The sequence below is a fragment of the Gobius niger genome (assembly GCF_951799975.1).
Source record: "Gobius niger genome assembly, chromosome: 15".
Lineage (NCBI taxonomy): Eukaryota > Metazoa > Chordata > Actinopteri > Gobiiformes > Gobiidae > Gobius > Gobius niger.
This window is the reverse complement of record NC_136866.1, coordinates 10,527,624-10,538,140: the sequence shown is the minus strand read 5'-3', so window position 1 is coordinate 10,538,140 and position 10,517 is coordinate 10,527,624.

Here is a 10,517-nt window from a genome sequence, read left to right as displayed (position 1 = left end):
TTGCAATTACTACATAAAGAATGAGTACATCATTGGGTCACCTCATCGACTTAGACAAAAGGACAACTTACAGACAACAGGAGACTAAAGAGCGATATAGTCGTCATAATGGTACTATGTAGTATACATGAGCATGCTTTGAAATCTTGTTTGTGTACAAACCCACAGCAAATCAAAGTCACAACAGTAAGTAAGAAGCATACTGGCTTTCCAAACTCCTGCATGATTCAACATATTTACATCAATTTGGTTTCAAAATAATAGTAAAGCCATTGTTCAAAATGCTTAATATGGAAGGTGGAATTGCAATATGACAACTAAACTACCCAACCTGCCATTCTTGTGTGATGTGTCGGAATAATTGCAACTAAACTCACACAAATAGCAATCTCACGTAACTGTAGCGGACATTTTGTAGATATATGTGTTGCTTATGTTGATTGATCCATGGCTCTCGTGTGATAGTAGTGCGCTGTAGTGATGTTTTACAGCCATCCTGGGACTCTGTCAGTGTCAGCGTCATCCTGTATCCCCCCAATGTCAAGGTCACCACGTTTCTTAGATCTATAATTCTTCCCCACACCGGTCTAAATGTGTGGGGGGGATGGAGATGCGGGGAACAAAGACTGAGTCACAAGTATAGCAGGAGCCCTAGTGTATGTGACTGCATTCATCTGTGCCTGTGTGGAGTGAGTTATAGCCTGCACTCACCATTGAAGCCACCAGGGAAACTCGCATCCACAGCTTCATTACTCCTCTCCTGCTGTCGGTCCCTCCCCCTGTCGACCTGGTACAGGCTCCGGCCTCTGCTTTAAGTGATGGTGCGGAGGCTGGACAGACAAAGCCGAGTTAATCTAGCAGAAAACATCAGGCTTCGGGGAGGTGATTCAGTCCTCGATGGGGAATTACTCCACCATCATAGTCATTAATATTAGGCCTTAGGGGTCAGTATACAGAATCATACATGAGATAAAGAGAAACATAAAGGAATACAGTGTTAGCAAATGTGTTATAAGGCCCAGTGTATGTGGTATTTCGCAAGTGGGGGGTATGAACTTGTGTAGTCGGACATTTCAAATGCATGAGGCACATCACCTCATGGCAGCATGTAATAATAATAATGCCTTACACTTGTAATGCGCTTTACAAGCCTGTATTAACAAGTTTCTCAAAGCGCTACATTGTCGTCATTATTCATTCACTCCATACTCGGTGGTGATAAGCTACTGTTGTAGCCACAGCTGCCCTGGGGTAAACTGACGGAAGCGAGGCAACCAGTCTGCGCCATCGGCCCCTCCGACCACCACCAACCACTCACTCACACACCACATTCACCCCAGGCTTCCTGGTGTTACCAAACGGTCTCCCATCCAAGTACCGACCAGGCCCTTCCCTGCTTAGCTTCCAAGATCTGACGGGATTGGGCATAGCAAAGGCGGTATGGCCCTTGCATGTAAACAGGCAGCAGCCTCCCTCTCTTTCGGAACAGCTTCGTTTTGGGCCTTTTTCTGCGAACTGCATTTGTGGTTTCTGTGTTCCACATTGTTTTACTGGATACTTTTGTGCGTCTTTGTTGTGTTTTTGTGGGGTTCAGTTTTTTTTACCGCAAAGAGTCCATAATGGTCCTGAAGAAAGCAGCTTTTTAAAAGTAAACAACCACCATGGAAGCGTCACAAGAGGAGCTACAGGAAACAAGGAAGGGACAAACGAGGAGGTATCCGGGCGAGACCCCCAGTTAAGCTACACATGCCTTCTATTGTTCTGGCTAATGGACGTTCACTGGAGAATTAAACAGAAAAAACAACTAAGCACTTTCCAGAAGATGGTGAAAGACTGTTGTGGAGCGGAAGGAGCTGCGCTGGAGGAAGAGGAGGGTGGAGGTGGAGCTGACCAGTGCAGGACACCACGCTCTGAAACAGGGACAAACCCAAACAATCACCGAAGGCAGCCAGCCAGGTTTCCTCTGGGTGCTACGGTTTCCTCTACTTCCAAAAAATGCGAGTAAAGTTGGCCTACAGTGGCGGTGCTGCTCAGTCACAGCGGCTTAGGACTAACACCTAAGCACTATTTTGTTGTACGCTTGTACAATGACAAATAAAGCACTTACTTACTTACATTTGTAAAGTAATACCATCTCTTTTCTTAATTGTAATGAGCTTAATTTCAATATTGGCTTTAGATACGTAAGGTCTCTGGTGCTTGTCGCGGCGGCAATCCCCGAACCCGGTGGTGGCGCCCGGAAGTAAGGGATGCCGTTAAGCTGAAGAAGGAGTCCTACCTGGCCTTGTTGGCTTGTGGACTCCGGAGGCAGCTGAGAGGTACCGGCAGGCCAAGCGTGCTGCAGCTCGTGCGGTCGCAGAGGCAAAAACTCGGGTCTGGGAGGAGTTCGGAGAAGCCATGGAGGAGGACTATCGGTCGGCCTCGAGGAGATTCTGGCAAACCATCCGGCGCCTCAGTTGAACCTTGGATCCAGGAGGAACAATACTGTTTTCGTCCTGGTCGTGGCACACTGGACCAGCTCTATACCCTTCATCGGGTGCTCGAGGGTTCGTGGGAGTTCGCCCATCCAGTCCACATGTGTTTTGTGGATCTGGAGAAAGCGTTCGACCGCGTCCCTCGTGGTGCCCTGTGGGGGGTGCTCCGGGAGTATGGGGTCCGGGACCCTCTGCTAAGGGCTGTCCGTTCCCTGTATGACCGCAGCAGGAGCTTGGTTCGCATTCCCGGCAGTAAGTCAGACCTGTTCCCAGTGCGTGTTGGTCTCCGCCAGGGCTGCCCTTTGTCACCGGTTCTGTTCATTACTTTTATGGACAGAATTTCTAGGCGCAGCCAGGGGACGGAGGTTGTCCGGTTTGGGAGCCTCAGGATCTCATCTCTGCTGTTTGCGGACGATGTTGTTCTGATGGCTTCAACGAACCAGGACCTTCGGCACGCTCTGGGGCGGTTTGCAGCCGAGTGTGTAGCGGCCGGGATGAGAATCAGCACCTCCAAATCTGAGGCCATGGTTCTCCACCGGAAAAAGGTGGTTTCCCCTCTTCGGGTCGGTGGGGAGTCCTTACCTCAAGTGGAGGAGTTCAAGTATCTCAGGGTCTTGTTCACGGGTGAGGGATGGATGGAGTGTGAGATCGACAGACGGATCGGTGCGGCGTCAGCAGTGATGCGGTCGCTGTATCGGTCTGTCGTGGTGAAGAGGGAGCTGAGTCGGGGGGCAAAGCTCTCGATTTACCGATTGATCTACGTTCCCACCCTCACCTATGGTCATGAGATTTGGGAAATGACCGAAAGGACAAGATCGCGAATACAAGCGGCCGAAATGAGTTTACTTCGTAGGGTGGTGAGGAGCTCAGTTACCCGGGAGGAGCTCGGAGTAGAGTCGCTGCTCCTTCACGTTGAAAGGAGCCAGCTGAGGTGGCTCGGGCATCTGTTCCGGATGCCTCCTGGTCGCCTCCCACGGGAGGTGTTCCAGGCATGTCCTAGTGGGACAAGGCCTCGTGGAAGACCCAGGACACGGTGGTGGGACTATGTCTCCGAGCTGGCCTGGTGTCGCCTCAGAGTCCCCCCAGAACAGCTGGAGGAGGTGTGTGTGGACCGGGAAGTTTGGGCATCTTTGCTGAGACTGCTGCCCCCGCGACCCGGCCCCGGATAAAGCGGAAGAAAATGGATGGATGGATGGCTTTAGATACGCCACAATAATTAATATCAACTCATAATTTTTTTTGTTACCCTTTTTTTTTTATGATGCATTATGTTTTTTCCATTCATATCCTTTAAAAAGTAGTTTCGGTGGCGTAAGACTGTCTTCAATAATACTGTTTATCATTTATTGCCTCAATAAATCAAAGCAAAGATTTTGTTACTCTGACAGGCCTTGCTTTAGAATCCACATTTATAATCCGTTTCTCCAGTTGTGACTCAACTGTGGCTCCTCAAATGCCAGCACAAAGTTTCTTATGACAGCCCACTTCAGTACACATCTGATAAATCAAATGCACCGTCCACACTAGCAGAAAATTGCCACATTTCTGGCATTCCTGGTGCATTCCTTAATGATAAACCAATGGAGATGGTATAATCCTGGAGTTATTGTTCACATAATAGCATTGGAAGTGGGCACTACAGTGCGTTAGATATGACACAGCAGCTAATAGAGTTGTTCTTTTATCTCTACTTTTATAGATTTTACTTTCTGAAATTTCACAATGCTCATTATTTATTCTTGCAGCACATTTAATTCTAACTCTATCCTTCATGACTTAAGTTTGCATCTCATGTCTGCTAAATGTCTGGCTCACATCCGCTTCATACTCAACAACACGCACACACACACATATGTCGCTGTGTATTTCTGTTTACATGTGTGACTCATTACAAAGGCTTGGCTCGCCTGTGTTACATGTGTGTTTATGAGCCTGTTTGACGTCTATAACTGCAAGTGTTTGTCTATAGACACCGACTTGTGGCCTGGGTCTCATAACTTTGTTTGGGAACACTCCAGGGCCCTTTGCATGAGAGGCGAAAAGGTGCTTTGGACAGCACACTCCATCAGTCAAAACATATTATCGTGTTTATGTGGAAATGTCCAAAACTGAACTTTTACTGTGGATATGTGAGGTGACTGCGAGCATATCTGTGGTAAAAGGAATTTGCAATCGTTTTCACTCCAAGGTTGTCTATATAGACTAAAAAAGGGGAGAAATGCAGATGAATTGCCCTTTCTTGAAGGCACAGTGATTAGCTACCATCTCTGGTGATGTGTGTCAATTCAACAAGAAGCCTGAGGGCCACCATAAATTGGTCCCGGGCCGCACTTTGGGCACCCCTGCTTTACGACTTCTACTGTAGACAAAGCCGTCGGATACAGCACTAGTAGTGAACTTCAACCCATTTATCTTCGGGTGACCCTGACTGGACAGATCTACAGAAGCTACTGCTCAGAATGGATGATGCTGAACACTGGAGGAGGAGGCCAGTTGTGACAGTGAGATTTGTTTGGTAGATCTCGGACCGAAGAGGGATGAAGCAGGAGCAAAAAGACAAAGGCAGGCAGGACAGGGGTGGGACAAAGGGACGACCACCACAAGACTATAAGATGCCATCAACATATGGAACAGTGAAGACAAAAAATCCCTCTTTGCATCTTATAACAACCTTTTAATATTGATTTTTAATTAATTTATATTGTGTTGAACTGAAATTTAACTGCACACCACCTGACTATATCTAGCTGTGGACGTTGAGCTGTCACAGTCACAGTGAGATCTGAATGGCAGATCCTGCACTGAAGACGGATGGAGTGAGGGTGGAGGAGAGATTTATGCTCGTTCTCCTGGATACCAGGATTCACACAGTTGAACACGAAACCTTTCATTTCCATATGATGTTCCCGGCCTCTGCTCTCCAAAAGTCATGATTTGCATGAAGACTAGGAAGAGGTTGGCATGCTTGCAAATACTCAACATTTGTTTACATTTACTACTTCGTTTAAAATCACACGTCTCATAAACAATGAATGACCATAAATGACTATATTGCGTGGGCATTTCCACACAGGCTATGTTCTAATGCACAAGGTGACGATGTAGTATGTAATTCACTGCATCTCAATTGAATTAGACACTCAACAGAGCAAATAGAGTAAATGGGCGAGGTTTGTCATTGTGAATACCTAGAAAAAAGAAATGGCACACAGTCAAAGAATGTGTCCATGATAAACACTCAGTCAGACCATAAAAAATAGTGGGCCCATTTCAATAGCAAGCAAGATGGCAGCAGTGGCCTTCACCGGCTCCCTACAGCGGGCTCACAGAAAAGGCTTTTGTGAAGGGGAGGAGACCTTGTTGCGCTTTTATTACACTGGGAATCTGTGGAGTTGATGGTGTGTTTGCGGGGCAATGGTCAGATTTGGCCTCGGTCCGGGGAACCGCAAGGACTGATGTCGAGGGCAGCAAACACAAGCACATTTAGCCACACATGGAGTCTGACTCACATGTTGATGAGCGACTTTGAGGAAGACTCTGTGTTAAGCTTTAAATTTGGTTGTATGGAAACGGTGGGGACACTAATTTACCTGGAGTTCTTACAGCTGGAATGAGGAATCGGATGAATTATGAACTATCAAAATTATGACTAATTTTACTATCTATACTAATGGTCCGGTCTATGCAAAAACAGAACCTATCACTGAAGACTTGAAAATTACTCATGATTGCGCTTTGAGTCTAGTGGCTAAGGCTGCTGCATGTAACAAGTGAGTGGGAGTCCTGGCTCTGACAATTTGCTGAATGTCTCTCTCCGGTCTTCATCCCCTTTCACCCTGTACTGTCAAAGACCAAAGCGGACATGGTAAACGATGAAATACTACTATTACTAAACTATTTCTGAATAATCAAGATGTCTGCATATTTCTTTCTTTATTCAGGGTAAAATTCAACCAACAAACAAATCAAACATTTGAGGAAGAACTGACTGCTAATTAAAATAGCATGACAATCACATGTGTTTAAGTTAGCTCTTAAAAACATAGCAAGGAGCAGATAGTGCATCTAAGAAAAATAAGGCAAATGTGCAAACAAGTAAAAACAACAGGATAAATGTATCTTATATTAAAGAGTTGTAACTTAAAAGGGACTAGACAGAGTTTAAAAATGTTAAAATTATGCATTTTCCACCCCCGACTTGCTCCAGCGATGTCCTAATGTGTTGAATATTCCCAGACCTGTTCACCACAACTGCCTCTAAAATCCTGCACTCAAAAAGGTGTTTATTCGGGTCCGAAGTGCAGTCATGCACGAGCTTAATATAGAAATTGCAGTTACGCGTAAGACCTGAGGTGGCAGCAGCGAGTATAAAAATGTCAACTTCAATCTAGTCCCAAGGAAGAAAAAAAAAACATGGACAGAATATTTGGCTGTTTGCAGAGACAAAATTACCCTTAATAATTTCAGTAGGGGTGGGCCATATCGTATGGCACATCGTTGTTGCGATATCATTTTCATTTCGTTGTGATTTTTTATATCGCTGTGGACATTATATAATTTCTGTTACGCTCAGCTCCATCAGAGCAGCATGAACACTGACTGTAGAACACAGGGACAGGTGCTTTAAAAGTCAAATGAAATGAAGGATCTAAAGTGCTTGAGTAGATCATATTTGCAAGGAAATTAGTGTCCTGATAAAAAAAATAATTATTATAATTAATCCTCCCAATAGGCGTAAGGCTGAGATGTTGAAGTCATTTGTCCATTATCAATTATATTGTCAAATATATTGTTGCCGTGATATTCGTTTTTTTATATCGTGATATAGATTTTAGGCTATATCGCCCTGCCCTAGATTTCAGTCTTTGCTAATTGGGACTTTTCCAAATTTGGACTTGACTGTGATTATCCTTACAGCTCTACGTGCAATACATCCCGAGATATCCATGATCAGCTCACGTCTGCGCCTGCATGCCCTCATGTCGAAGACTTTGCTTAGCGTGTGTCGGCTCCGTGTACGGGTCTTAAAACGCTTGTGCATGTATAATATGAGACTCTGGGTGTTAAACAGATATGGCTATATTTTCCATGTACACAAAGACAGTGTGTACATGTCTTTGTACACACAGATGTACAACAAGATGACATTGGTCTGTTGGCCTTGTCTGAAAGTGTCAGTCTCTATAAAGACAGCTGCGTGAGTGAATGTTGTGGAAAGGTTTGTCTTACACAAGGCTTAACGACAGGTAAAAACTGAAACGAGAAGTGCTTAGATAAACACTTCTGCCTGCTTCACTTGACAAATTTGGTAGCGCCTAAAATGCAGCAGTACTTATAAAAAAGTGCTGTCCTCTTGTCTTTCTTGATCTAGCTGCCTATAAAAGTCCTTATTTGCAAAATCCAATTCATCTTCTGCGTAATAAGTGCAAATGCTCTGCGCTCGTGTTTAGGCTTGCACTTTTTGCCAGGAGAAGATGCTGACTAAGCACAAAATGTAGCTAAGAAGTACATTTGACCCACTCACAGCTAATGACTGCTCGTGTGCAAGCTACAATCTGAGGTTTTTTCAGGTCAGCTTAGGAAAAAAAGATACCTATTATGGGGCAAGCAAGGTAGCTGTGCGCACACAAGCGGAGTAAACACATTCAATAGAAACACAAGCCCTTCGTCTCAACTCAAGAGCACTCAACGGGTGCTGTCCGAATTTTAATTCACTTCTCACTGCTTTCTTGAGCTGACCTGGTCACCCTGGAGATTTCCATAACAACGCTACTGACTGATAAAGATACCACATAATGATGTTATTTTATTTTTTTCAAGATACTTGTCTTGGAAACAACAATTTGAAAAGGTAGCCTACTTACTTTCTCAAGGGGCTCAAATCAATCCAGGCTTATTTTTGTAGCACTTAAAAAAAAAAGTAGACAACTTCAATTGACCAAAGTGCTTTACGAAAATAACATTTCAGTGCATTTTAGTGTACGCACAGAAAAAAGTAATAATAATAAGAAATAGCAAACCAAGGTACTCCATAAGCTAGTATTGAAGGCCAGGCAGACGAGGTGTGTTTTCAGTCTAGACTTGATCTGTCCTACAGATTGTGAGGTTGTCCAGGCGGTCTTCCACTTTTGAAGACATGAAGATGAACTTGTAAACTGTCTTTCCTAATGTTCAGTGGAACCTGACATTTTTGTTGTTGTCCTGTTGTTTGTTGTCTCTCAGCCGTGCAGGAGCTTTCCATTAGAGTAGATCTAACTCCTCCCCTCAGGAGAAGAGTTTATGCTCTGCTTGATTCCCGAGAAATTAACAGATGAGTGACAAGAAGCTTCCCAAGAACAAGATTCCGTGTGTTCTCTCATTGAATAATCCAGTCCAGTTGATGACTTTACTTCATCACAAAATGATCCCATAAAAAATCCTTTGCAAATCACTCCAAAACAAGTGAACCTACTGACTAAACCATGCCCTTCGAAACATTATTTTATGAATCAATCGTAATGGTGCTAAGGAAACGGAATTATCAACTAAAATTCCCTGGTCTGTTTAAGAAACTTTAATACTGAACATTTCTTTGTGCTGCTGAGTACTATAAATGTTGGAAATTGCATTAAACCCAAAACTAGATTGGTAGTGAGTGATGATGCACCCTTTTATCACCACCTCACGTAGCCTGGGGAGAAAAATACATTCTATATGTGGCAAAAAGTGGCAGGTGATGGTGTGATATGTAACGTGTCATAAATACGTTGAGGAAATAGATGGGGGTCAGACCCTCATTACAGATGCCCCTCTCCTCCAGGTTATGTGCTCTCTGTCAGTCCCGAGATGAATCCTGTCGTCAAGGAGACACATCACCTCCGAGCACAACCTGCACAAATAACACCGCTCGTGGCTTTAACTTTTTGAATAATGATTTTGACTATAAATAATTATGAAAAACTATGATCTCACTTGGCTTAAAATATCGCTCCAATCTTGGGGTGAAACATAATAATGCTCATTGCTCAACATAGCTAAACATGGAGCGATTACATTCAATATATCAAGTCAAGACGCTCAAGAGAAACCTGCCTAAATTAACAACAAAACTACCTACTCGAGCCTGTATCAGTGCCAAAAGCCCTTGCAGGATGTTTCGCCCCCTCTCCTAGTGACAAAGAAACCAACACACTTCCCTCGTTCTCCTTCCATTGGCTGCTGAGCTCTGTGGTGAGGCCCCACCATTGGCCATGCCCAGCTCGCACTCTTGGCCAATCGGGTTAGCTGTATCCAAGAGACTGAAGCATGTAAGGCTATTTAAATCCAACCAGAAGCACACAACACTGATCTGATGTATGGTCCATTGTGGGGAAAAAATGCTGAAGAGGTTTTGAGTGGATGAAAGAGCCAGGCCAGGAATCTGATTGGTGGACTGGTCTACGTTGTCATGTTAAAAAGACCAAGGTGATTCATGAGTTGAATGACTGAATACACGTCCTTTTAAAGCCAAGATTTCATGGAGGATATTGACCTTTTCTTTTCTTTTTTTTACTGATCTCTAATCATTTGGAACGGACAATACCCCTGTATATCACTATAGAGTGATAAACATACACAACAGATTTTGAGGCATATAGGTGGTAGAATTAAACAAAAAGCGAAAACAGAAGCAATGTTTCTCTACACATCCAGACAACTTCCTCAAAGCTTAAAGCGGTGACTGGGACTGGGAAAGCCTAAACACTTTTTATATCAAGTAATTCATTTCATTCAAAAACATTCATACACTCAGGTGTGTGTTTATTTGATTGTTATGTTATGATTAGGCCACTAAAAGAATGTTGAGTCTCATTGAGTATTCAAATAATCCAACTCCATAATAAGTTTGGTATAATATTTATCACCTTGTGCATAAGTAAGAAAAGTTGAATAGGACCAAATCAGAGAAGAGTAGTTGGCCTGCTCAGTAGCATTTACTCAAGTATATACTTTTGAAGGAATTGTAATTCTTAGAGCAGTTTTACTATATGGTACTTTTTACTTGTACTTGAGTAGTATTATAAT